Below are 13,287 nucleotides of genomic sequence, written 5' to 3' on the forward strand. Positions count from 1 at the left end.
ACACTGCAGGAGGTCATTATTTATGAATAATGCAGTGGAGCACTACATGAGATATGAGTTTAGGACTGAGAGGCTGTGTGCTCCTTCAGGTTTTTCCCATTTAAGTGCAGCCAAGCAAGAGCTAAATAACATGGTTCAAAGACTTCTTCCATTCCAAGGGGATTGTGAATCACAGTCCAAAAGAAGTAGTGCAAAATGAGATTATGGGCACAATAACCTAATGCATGCTTTGAAAAGAGGCAGTGGGAATGTAACTTCCCTTGGAGAAAGGAAGGAAATTAATGAAAACTGAAACCATGGCACAGACACAGCATTATTAAGAAAGAAGGCACAAGGAAAGAATCATCAGGAAATATGCAGCTATTGCTGTGACACAGCACAAGGGAGAAAGGCAGCTCATATAAACATATTAGAAGTTCTCTTGCTTAATTGCTGTGTTTATTAGAGGTTATTGTTGATACAAAGTTTATTGTTGATTCTTCCATCTTCTAGATCCTTTAGTCACCTGCCCCATTTTTGTTCAGAGAAGTCAGAATTTATAATATTATCTCCCTGATAGCTGGAAATTATGTTTAAAAAGTGCATTTTTCAAAAAAATGCAGCAAGAACCTACTTACCCAAAAGAGCTTGTGATGTTCTTCTAGACCAGCTTCTTTACTTCCTTTTAAAGTAGTCTTTTATATTTCTCAGCCACTTCATGAATTTTTATATTCTATTCTGGTGTCTCTCTAGCATGAAGGTTGGTAGACCTTGCCAACATTCTTCAAGCCAGAAGACTTTAGAGCATCTTTAGCATCAAAAATAAGACTCTCTTCCTGTGGCTGTCTGAAGAAAGGTGTGAAAAGCAGACTTTCATGGTGTGATATTCAAGTGCTGCAGTGCCCAGAGCAGAGCTATGTCTCCAGGAGGGGAATTCACGAGGCTGAGTGGCACCTAACCAGGGAAGGAGGGAGAGCTGGGTGTCTCAAAGTGGGATTAGCATCCTTCATCAGTCTGAGTGGGGAAATGAGAAAGAACTGAAGCTCTTCCTGAAATAACTCTCTACCCGTTACTGTGGTATTTACACCTGCTCTTTGATGTGCATAAATTGGGGCCTTCTTTTATGATCTTTAGAAGAGAGGGTGTGAGAAAATATCATATTAGTAAAGCTTATTTAAGTTCTTGGTCAGGAAATAAGAGATGTTTTCTACATCCTCTTCAAACTATGAAGACTTGAACCTATATTGCCCCTTTCTCACTTCTGCTAAAACTTTTAGACAACAATAACTGAAAAAAGCATCCCCTCAGGACTATCCATTTATCCCATGGAAAAGATGGCTACAAAGGCTGCACTTTGATACTGCTGCAACTATAAACAGATTTCAAGAGATGGAAAATTTTGACAGCAGGAGACAGAAACTTGCTTCAGGAGAGCTGCTGTGTTATCAGCCCAGAGCAGACCTTCCTCAACACCTACATCCATCAGGATATTTAACCCAAAACCTGACTGCTCTCAGTTCTAGAGGGGTAGAACAGGATGACAAAGCCACAAAATGTGACACAGAGTGCACTGCTGGAATGAGGGCTTGGCTCAGGAGCTGTTGCCTTGACTGACCCTAAGCTGGGTGTTTCCACAGAAGGAAGATGCTGCTGACAGCTGCTTGGAAGCCTTGATTCTGACACAGGTGCCAGCTGAGGTCAGGAAGGAGGAGGAGCAGGGAGGTTCTCCCTCATTTGCAGCTCCTGTGGCCTTTGCTGGTTGCTCAAGGCTCCCATGTACAGGGAGGGCAACTCTTATTCTCCTAAGGTACTGAGCTCCCTCTAACAAAGAACACCAGGAGCATCCTGTGGCAAGAATATTTGACTGAAAAGCAGCAGCCTGGCTGTGGGCAGTACAGGGAATAAGTGCTACATCATGCAATCATACCCTGGTTTGATTTTCACTGGCAGAAAATGTAATATTGGAAGGTGAGTGTAGTTAATGACTCACTTCTGTAGTGAGGATGGCTTACCAGCATCCTCTGTTTGACCTTCAAAGTTTGCATGAAGATCAAGGTTTGCATGACCATACCTTTATAAAAGAGGCATAAGACACAGTTGCAATCAAAAAGGACTATAAACCTTAGTTTTGTTTACAGCATGCTGTGTGGGCTCACTGACCCATTAATCAGAGCTACATTTTTGATTTGTAGCATGACTTGAATTACAACAAGCAGCTTTGGATACTGAACACCCCAAAGGACACAATCAGTGTGGAGTAGTTAGAAAAATCACATGGCTAGGAAGGAAGTGGGTCTTCTTTTTCTTTTTGACAAAGACCCATGGTGCAGGTGGCTCATCAAAGGAACTGAGCACTCCCAACTTCTTTGTGTTCATTCCTTTGTGGGAGAGTGAGGGAGATCAGCACCTTCTTCATCCAGCCTGGAGACGAGTTTTTGCAACAACAGCTGCTCTGCCTTTTTCATTGTTGTCTGAGTAGTGTCCTCAGAGAAAATTCGAAATGGAGACAGCCCATGGCCATGCATTATATAGTTCCCTGCTTTCACATTAGGACTTTAAAGCAGCCTGGAAATCCAAGGCTGACAGTTCAAAGCAGCTCTCCTGTGTCTCTCTTGTTGCAAACACAAGAAGAGAGGTTGCTATGTGCTCGAGTGGGCTGTTGGACTGAATAATTAGATGCTTTTGATGCAAAGTTCATACAATGGCATTTGAGGATGCTATTCAGTAATAAAGTCTGTGAATAATAAGGCATCACTGAAAGCATTCCAAAGTCTACATAATAATTTTGGATTTGGGCTTGGAGAGAGACTTGCAGCAATAATACATGTCAGCCCTCTTTTGGGAAGGCTGGCAGTGGAGGAGTGCCAACTGATCAGCTTTGGTTTTGTTTTTGGCTCTGTTTGTCCTGTTTGTTTGGGTTGCCAGGCTGAAGTTCAAGAATCAATCAGCAAGCTATAATGGACATATTTTCATTATGGCACAAGGAGCCTCTAGTGTCCTTCATTCATGTATTATTCACTCAAATGGATGAACAAAGAAGCCATCTACTACAGCACACAAATCCCAGAATATCTGCACAAAAAATACACTGAGGTACAGGCAAAGCCTCCACTCTCCTGCAGTTGCAAAGGCAAGAGTAAAATTTTGGGTTATTGCTGAAGTGTGATCACTTGCCTTGTTTCTTTTAACTCAAGCACTGGTAGATGCTGGATGCAGAGGTGCCAAATATCTGTTTGCTGAGAGACCTTTGAAGTGTCTTCAGGATGGACATTAGGATCCTTTCCTTCTCTAAACGTTATCTCATGGTGAGAACTGAGCAGACACCACTGAAAGACAGGAGATATTTATGTTTGTCTGCCACAAAAAAAAAAATACAGATGGTGTGCAAAAACCACCTGTATGTGTAACTGTGGCAGACTAATGCTCTGTGAGGGACCCAGGTAGAATTATTCCAAGTTATTTCCATATTCTCTAAATATTAGGAGAAGTGTTCCCCATTCTCATTTTATCTGTGCATTAAGAGTTTAATTCTAGCTGGAAACTCTATATTTGCATTCAGTGAAAGTCAGCAGGGAATGCTTTATACATACTTTCCAGGATTTCTCATATAAAACCTTGAAGACAAAATCTCTGCAATACTTTCTGAAAAGACCATGAGGTTGGGATTATAAACTGCATTTTGTGGGAAATGTTGGCTGGTGTGCAATTGGCAAAACAGGGAGCATGCAGCAACAGCCCCAGTGCTTCCTTGGAGAGCTGCATCCTGCCCCTGCCTCTGCCATCGATATAACATGTGAATGTTTTTCAGTCAAGTTTGCCCTGTTCCTCTGCTCTTTATTTTCTAGATAGCTGAACTGTGGGTCAGAGCCAGCATGCTAAGAGCTGAAGCTTTGGTCAGGAGACTGTGCATATAAATTGCTATTTAATACCAACTGCTCAATGGTCTGACTTTAAGTCTCTCAATGTGAGGACTTGAAATTTGCTAATGTCCCTTGGTGTCTTGTCTTGTGGCTTTTCCTCTCACCTTTGAAATGGGAAAATGCTCCTTTGACACAAAGGGGTGTAGTGTGAACAAGTGGATGTGATAATGATGGATCCATATAAATCTCTTGGTGGCCAGGGCAGGGCTTAAGCCCTGCATTGTGTGTCAGGGGCTGAGCTCTGTGAGCAGCAGCGAGAGATCAACATGTTGACTTGCTGCTCACAGGCTGAGCACCTTCCAGTGTGTGTGGTGAGGGAGGAGCATCCTAAGGTGAGAAAACCCCATAAAATTTCGTGGTTAAACACTAATAGCACGAAAGCAAACAGGAGGGGTAAAATGCATCCTGCACTTTCCTCTGTTGTCTGCTGCACCTTTCCCAGGATGCTGCTGTGTGCTCCCCAGCTGTTCTCCCTTAGGGCAGCAACAGGTGCTTGAGGAAGTGAAGTGTGTCCTGAAGTTAGTTTAGGGGTTTATTTACTTTGTGTTGACTTCATCTAGGTTCTTATGGTTACAAATAGACTGGCACATGGCTGTGTATTTGTCTTGTAGGGTTGTTTGTTTTTTTTTTTTTTTTACTATCTATATCTGAAGTCTTTTGCACCTAAAACTGTTCAGAAGGGTTTGTTCTGTGGGTTTTTTTTTTTTTGTTTATGTCTTTCTTTATTTTTAATAAAAACACTTTATATTTCTTCACCATGGTGAATTTTGCTACTCTTTCATTTTCCCAGTCACCCTTGATGGCACAAGACTACTTTCTTCTGGATTCTTGTTTTCTTTGTGTTTTGAGCAAGACTCTTGGTTCTCCAAATAAGGATATTGAAAGGGGAAGGAGCTCATGGTTTCCATCTGTTGTAAACTTCTCACTGAAATTGCTGTCCTATACAGCTGCACTATGCTAAAATTCACTCTGAAGCACTGCAGAAAAGAAAAGAGGAAGAGAAGGAAATGAACTTCTTTTACTTCTTTACCAAAAGTTGAAAAAAAAAAAGACATTGTTGCAGTTATAAGGATTTGTCCCTGAATAGGGATGGGGTGGAGGAGTCCACAAGGCCCTATGCCCTGCCTTTACAAACTGCTGTCATTTTAAAATGATGCTCTGCAGTACATGCTGACATAGTTTGACTAGTTTGGAAATTACAAAGTTTTCTTTCTGGTTTTAGTGCTTTTTTCAAACATTACTAGAGTATTCAGAATAGTGAATACTACTACTACTAAAAAAATGGACACTTTAAGAACATGTTTCAATTTGTTCTAGGAAAGAAACAAGCTGGCTCTAAGCAATCATGTTCCATGGGTAAGTGGAGGGATGGGAACTTGGGTTATCTTGGAATCACCAGCAGATCAGGACATGTCACTACCAGTGCCTGACCTGTCAGGCACACACTGGAATCCAAGGGTCCATTCTGAAATCAATAACTTTTCAGAAAGATGCTGGAAAAAGATATCAGAAGAGTCTCTTCATAGGGTGTCCACTTCACTAGTAACAGGTGAACTCTCTTCACTGCCAGACCAATTCAAGGGCAGATTGGACTGTCCAGAAAAACCATACTTAAATTGGACTTTCTAACATAGCTCTAATAATAACCCAGAAGAATAACAGTAATAAAGGCAGCTAAGAAAATACAAGACCTAAACCTTTTCCCAGCTTTCTCTCTGTTGCCTGTGGTGACAAAGCATATAGGTGAATGCATTCATCACTGCTTCTAAGTGTGCACCCGAATGAGTTTGATGGTCTAAACTAGTATTCCTCAAAAGTTTTGCAAGAGTAACACATTTTCCACAGCAGCTGTGTTCTTGAGATAACTCTTTAGTTTACACCTTTAACTTTTAGTTGCTGGCAGCTGCTCAGTTCCTCGTGTGAGGTGAGACTGGGAAAAGAATTAGGGAAAAAAAAAAAAGAGAAATCCACCATGCATCTCTTTTTATATCATCTCAGTTTTTCTTAAAGTTTTTCTAATCTTCTGTGCTGCCCTTGTAACATATTTCTGTGAAGGCTTAGAGAATTGCAAATCAGTTCCTCACTTTGCAGACACATGGCAGCTGCATTGCTTGGTGGGCCCCAGCCTTGGGTGCTTGTTTTCATTCCTCCTGAAACCTGCTCATGTGTCCTCTCTGCATTCCCTGGCATAGCAGAGCATAAAGCATCTGCCTCTTACAGATTTACTAAAATAAGAGAAGTAATTAAAAACTTGATTTTTTAAAAAAGCTATTCCAAGAAAAGAATGCAGCAGTTTTTCTCAGGCCACCTGTGGCATATGTGAGCAAGACCAGCTAGATTGTTATCCAGGTTTGGGATTGGCCAGAGTTTTTTCTTCTTAGGGCCTGCTGCAGGGCTGTGATTTTGATTCAGTATGAGAATATTGTTAATAGCACACTGATGTTTTGGCTGTTGCTAAGTAGTGCTTATCCTAAGTCAAAGACTTTTCAGTGTCTCATGCTCTGCCAGTGGGGAACTGCAAAAGAAACTGGGAGGGAGCATGGCCAGCACAGGTGACCTGAACTGACAAAAGGGATATTCCACACAATATCATGTATATTAGAATATCATACCACAGAACATCATGTGCAGCACACAAATTGGGAGAGTTACCTGAAGGGTTTTGATCACTGTTTGGGGCCAGGCTCAGTTTGGGGCATTGGTCAGTGGGTGATAAGCAATTATATTGTGCAATACTTGTTTTGCTTCTGTTACTCTCTCTCTTTCTCCTCATCATTACAATCATTATTACAATTGTTATCTTAACCTGCAGGGTTTACCTTTTCTTTCAGATTCTTCTCTCCACCAGAAGGAAGAGTATGGATGGAATGACAAGTGGCTGCCTTAATTGCCAGAGAGAATTAAATCACAACAATTATTTTCAGTTATTTCCTTTTGAAAGCTTTCTCAACAACAGTATTTGCAGAGGTGAACATCTTTTTCTACATTGCCTGGAACCAAAGCAGAAGCCATTTTCTGTTTAAGAATCCTTTAATTAAATTTACTTTAATTAAAACACATATTTGTCACTTAAAACAAATATTTGCTCTCTCCAGTGGATCAAACTTTAACAAGTACAATAGAGCTTGAAGTAGAAAAGCAGTATGAGAGTAAAGCCATGCTAATTTTGTGGAATCATCTTTTTGTTTTGTTGTTCAGGAAGATGCTGTATGTCCAAATAAAGGCAGCTTTATTATTTTCTCTCTTATAAGCTAGTTGTAGCTGAAATGCAACTCCCTCTCTGGCAAGGTCAGCACTGCAGGTCACTAAGCAGTGCCAAATTAAGACAAAGGACCTGCCTTCACTAGGAAACCTAGAGGTGGGTGTTAGAGTTTAACACTAACCAGTGTTAGAGTTTGAAGCACTAGGGCAGTCTTGAAGTCTAGAGCAGTTTTTCTTCTGTCTCTCCCTTGACCCTTTTGCCAGTCAGGGGACTCTGCTGCAAGCTGACCTAACTCTTGGAAATGTGCTCCAAGTGATGAAAGCTCCACGTCCTTTGCCATAGCTTGGCTTAATTAGCTGGATCTGTTTCCCTCAGTTCTTCATTTCCATTGGCAAACCCTGTGCCTAGCAAGAGTTGTTCTGAGCTGATTGGAGGTGAATTTCCTTGATTTTGTATCTAGTATCCCTGAGAGTGGAGTAGAGGTATCACTAGGAGCTGTGCACAGAATCATGGATGATGCAGGCTGGAAAGGACTTCTGGAGTTCTTTAGTGCAACCTCCTTCTCAAAGCAAGGTCATCACTCTCATATTAGACACAATTTAGCTAGTTTTTGATTTTCTCCCCTCACTAATTATTTTTCAAAAGGAAATTTTTTTTAAGGTCAAGACTGGTCATCTGCCCTGCATGTGTGTGGACAAGCACAAGCTGCCATTCAGCAGCTATTTCTATTATGTGCCTTAGGCTTTCTATCTGTGACCTGCTGGAGGATCTGACTTCTAAGGAAAAATGTTTGCATCAGAGTTGTAAGAAGTATCTGAAGTTGACCACAAGGAACTGAGGTAACCATGATAATTATGTGCCCTGGAAAGTTTTGCACCTCTCTACAGTAAAATTCCTATCTTCTGAGTTACTAGAGGAAAAATGCTGCAGGCCGTGTCAGGTATTTTGTTTGTTTTACTTCCACACAGAATGTTCAGAGGTGGAAGGTAAATGGAGGGAAAAGTGTGTCCTTATTGGTAAGGGTATAGATGGTACCTGTTTCAAGAACAGCTGATCTAATTCTGGATCCCTAATGCTTTGCAAATAATACATCTGAAGTGGAGGATTCTTGTACATCTGGTGAGGAGAAGCAGCTTTGATTAGATATAGTCATCAGCAATGCCCAGTAAAAAAAGCAGTTTTGAAGCATTATGTGGTTTATAGCAAGGAATCTGTTTCTTAACTCTTAGACATCTGTGTAATGAGGTCATGTCCAAATGAATGACCTTAACAATTCTGCAAATATCTGACAAAATCCTTTGCACAAGTCTATATTCCATTCAGCAAGAAGCATTTCTGGTTTGATTAAATTAATAGGCAAGCACTGTTACATCTGTGACTCTTGTGCTAGCCTGTATTAGGGATGTTTCATTATAGGTTGTAGATAATTTTAAAAATAGATATTCTAAGCAAAAGGAAAGAGTTGTCTCTCTTCCTCTTTCCTGTAACTTTTACAGAGAGCACAATCACATCCCTAACTATGCAATTCCTTGCACAAAGTCATTGCCAAGAGAGTTGTTTCTTAAGGATGTTCCTTTTAGAACAAAAAATAATAAAAAATCTCCATGTAAGACAATTCCATGCTTTTGATCAATCAGCTTTGAAAAAGAAAACTTTCCAACACTCAATTTACTCTTTCCTCACCACATCTGCTGAGGTTCAAAGATCAGAGTGATTAAAATGAAGATGCCTAATCTTATTTTTTCACTCAGAGATGGCTCCATTTCAAGTGCTCATGGTATCTTGTTGAGTTTTCAGTGGCATTGATCACCTACACAATTATACCTGAGGACAAACATAGTGATTTTGTGAGTAGGTGAGTAAATCCTTCCTGAAGCTGAGTGCAGCTGTTGGTGCTGATTTTCAGCCTCTGGGTGTGCAGAACAGATCTTCTGGATTTACATTTAGCTGATATCCTGTAATGATGGCCAGGTCCTTTCTACTTCTGAAAAGTTGTCTGATCAAAACAGCACTGTTGCAGGAAAGCCATGGTGGTCTTATAGCAGTTTTTTTAAACTGAGGTGCTTTGGGCAAAGCCACACAGGCATGAGTTCCCACTGTGATCCAGGTAGGCACAATCTCTTCTAACTCCAGTGACTTATTGTCTCTGCAGGCATGTAGATTTTAGGAAGTGACACTTCAGGATGCATAAATACTTCTCTCAGGTGCACCTAAGAAGTCCCTCCAGCAGGTTCCAAAAAACTCTAGGCTGTCCTTACCTAGTCATGGCACCACAACATAATCCTGCATGGGCATTGCTGTCAGTTGTTCTGCTTAATTTGAAGCTTTGTGCAATGCTATTGAGGCCTTATGGTATTTTTCATCACTGATGCTTTGCAGTGTAGTTGAGAGAATAAGGGTGAAGAATAGCTGAAGGGTCTTGCTGTCAGTCCAGCTAGTCCTGGAGTCAGGGAGACAAGAGCAGTACTGGGGGCATGAAGCTGATTTTTTGCTTACCAATGGGAAAAGCCAGAAGTTCAGGGAAAGTGGAGAAAACCAAAAGCAAGAAGGAGTAGGGGCAGCCCTAGCTAACCTGCTGGCTAGGTGCACTATACACACATATAGTGTCTTCATAAAATAAAATCATCTTAGAAAAGGCATTGCTTGATTTTCTTTTCTCTTTTCTCGATACATCTGGCCAGCCCTATTGAGAACAAACATATACACACACACACACACACACACACACACACACACACACACATATATATATGTATATGTATATGTGTGTGTGTGTGTGTGTGTGTGTATAAAATTCACAATACTGCAATGGCTGCAGAAAGACGCAGAGTGTTTCAGAGCTCAACTGCTTTGCTGGCAAGTGACTTTCTTTGTCAGCTGGTTTAATAAGGCTGACAAACAACAAGATTTTATGCAGCTTCCCTTCTGATAAATGCATGGGAAAAGTGTCAGTGGTTGATGTGTTGTGGAAAATGTATTAATCTTCTTCATAAGCCTTGAGCTGCCAGTTTTTTTCACATGCAGCTTTCAAAAACAGATTTGATTAAGTTATCCAAAAAGATCAAATCACTATATTAGTTTATTTTCCATGAACTTTACTGAAGTCCCCCTACTAAGGAATAAACACAAATAATCAAACTGCTTTTTGAAGGGCATGAATCACAAGGACCAAATGAATGATGTTTGACTACAAAAATAAATGCAAAGTATGAAAAGATGCAATTTATCACAGACATTGTAACCAGACTCCTTGGATAGGCCCTCTTCAGCTTTCATTCTGAAGAGTTTTACTCTAACCAGTGACAGAAATTTTTCTACATAGAATGTATGTTTTTTCTTTTTTTGTCCTTCCCTTTCCCCCCCTGAGAACAGAACGGCCAGAGCCACATTTATTTTCTATTTGAAGTTTTTTCATGTTCCTGCTGGGGGGAATCTTGTTAAAAGTGCACTGAAGGTTTCTGTAAAAATTCAGGTTCAGGACTTCACCACTTGCCTTGTGTAGATGTCTTTGTGGGATTCCTGGCTCCATTTCACAAGGTTCTATGTAAAAATGTTTTACTATTTTACAGGTTCCCCCCACCCCCCACCAATGAACAGCTCATAAAGCAGTCTGACTTTTGGCCATCTTGTACACATATTACTTTAGTTCCAATTTTATTCCTCTAAATAGGAGCCTTCCTCTTCTCCTCTTATAGATAATTTCTGGATGATTAACAGTATCTCATAGCATATAGGGCAAGAGAGGCAGGAACAGGGTTCTTGGGCAGACTGTTTGGCAGAGACACTCTGCCCTCTGCTGAACAGGGATGATAGCAAAGTACTCCTGTAAAGTGATTGGGGAAGCCCCAAAGATCAAATTATATTTTAATTTGAGGATCTCCACAGGGATATTCCCTCTCTCTGATGTCAGTGATAAGGCAGACGTGCAGGCATCATCCTCTTCCTCTGAAGACCTTTGAGGACACCTTCTCTGTGCTCTAGCAGGGAACTCTGGCATTTTGGGGGGCTAGTCCAAGCACCTACAACTCAGATGTGAAATATTTCATCCCACTGCTTTTGAATTTCGGTATTTTATAGCCAAGGGCAGCAGGAATGAAGGAGCTGAGTCATATCCCAGCAATTTGAACTCTGCTTCTACCTGGCAGGCTGTCTCATTATTTTGGAGCAGGTCAGATCCTCCTGGAAGCATTTATATGGCACCAGTCATTTACACAATTCTGCAATTGCAGGCTCACAGAAAGCACCGTGGTATTTCAACTACTGTGAGGGATTTCAGCTCACATCACATATAAAATATACAACTATTCAAACAAGCTGATGGTTTCTCAATTAAACATGCAACCAATCTTTGTAAACCATGTATTCTACAGTTCTGGGCTGTGATTTAATTTCTGTGCCTCATTAAGGATGTCAGACTTCACTTCTAATAGAAGTTGTGTGTTATTCTTTGAAATTATGTAAGAAAATATTAAGCTCTTGATGAGGAATTAGGAAAGAAAATAAACCATTTTCCTGTTTTTCTAGTTTGAATAGATATTTAATTAAAGTGTAATGCCTTGGGCAATGCCTAATTAATACATCATCTCTCTGTAACTAAAATTAATGGAAGACTTATGACTGCTGAGCTGCAGGAGGGACTGAAAATTTCTTTTCTGTCTTCTTACTAATTTTTTATCTGACCATCCATCATTATCTTCTCATTGAAGAGAGAACCTTTTTTTGCTGATTATTCATTTTTAATGTGTACTGATAGATGATTCCTTGCTAGCTCCACCGACTTTTCTGTTTTGGTCATTTCCATGATGACTTTTAGGCTTAGCAAATGCCATGATAAGGCTTTGCAGTGGAGGCAGCAAGGACCCAGTTCAGCCAATGTTTCCTCACACTGACATTTTTCCTTGCTGAAGGCACATCCATGGGTGTGCTGTGTTGTTGTGTGACGTGCTGCCTCTTCTCTGCTTTCTGTCCTCTGGATTCTGCCTCCTTGGATTAGGGAGTTTCCTGAGGCACACAGGGCACAAAGCTGCTGGGGACTGCAGGGTCTCTTGGTGAGTTCATAGACATTGCCAGCAGAGGTTTTGTGCCCTTTTCCCAGGATGGGCTTGTTATGAGCTGAGGGCAGAGGGAAGTGTTGATCCATCTGGTAAACACAGTGGCTCTCTCATTGTGAGGCAGGTGAAAATGGTTCTTTCCACCACCAAGCACCAGCCCTCGTCTCTTCTCTCTGTTGCACTGGCAGCAGGAGCACCTGGGTGGAAATTAAGGTGATAGAAGGTCACACCACTCTGCAAGGTTATGCAGTAACTTAACACAGAGACACAGTGGAGTTGTGGATGGACCCTTTTTCCTGTGGGATAGACCTAGTCTAGAGTTCCTCTTCCTTGCAGACCTTGAAAGCCACAATTTTGAGAGTTTCCCACCGATATGCCTTTCTCTATCTTCTCCATCCTTTTCCTATTCCTCCTAACCCCTGTCCATTTTTACCATTGACAAGACCAGCCTTTCTGCCTTGCTTCTCTTATTTCTCTGTGGCATGGTCTCATCTGTTTACAATGGTGAGAGCACTTTCCAGTCTCAGCTCCTTTGGTGTGATCTACCTGCTGCCAGGATGCCTGTGTGTATCAAAACCCACTTATTGAAATGGGAAATGTTTTCCACAGCACTGCTGCACTGTTGCTCAGATGCTTTGTTTTGCTTTCAACTTCTTGAAATATTCTGTAAATTCCTCAGGCTGAAGATCTTTCCCATCTGATTAAGTTTCATAGGTCACAGAGAAACAAGGGATGATGGCATTAACTCAAGTTCAAGGCTTGCCAGAATGATGCTATCCCCACAGAGTGGCCAGGTGCTGGTGATGGATGGTAGAGCTGGATTCATTGTATGCCCTGTACAGATCCTGCATAAATGCGTGCCTGTAATGCCATAGCAGGAAGTCTTTGAGTGTGATGGTCTGGGTAGGAAGATGAGAAAAGTGGTGAATGAGAGAATGATGTAGAAGCTGACTCATCCTGCACTGTGGAGGGCTCATGCTTGAGAGTGAATGGCAGTGAGTGGATAGAACCCTGCCTTGGACTTCATGGGATGAGAGAAAAATTGAATTTCTCTGTGAATTTATACTCTTTGTGTAGGTGCCTCTTTCTTTTTGTGTATGCAAAGAACTGTTGTGGAGATCAGCTCTGGAATTTC

Source organism: Oenanthe melanoleuca, chromosome 1, assembly GCF_029582105.1.
Source record: "Oenanthe melanoleuca isolate GR-GAL-2019-014 chromosome 1, OMel1.0, whole genome shotgun sequence".
Taxonomy (NCBI): Eukaryota; Metazoa; Chordata; class Aves; order Passeriformes; family Muscicapidae; genus Oenanthe; species Oenanthe melanoleuca.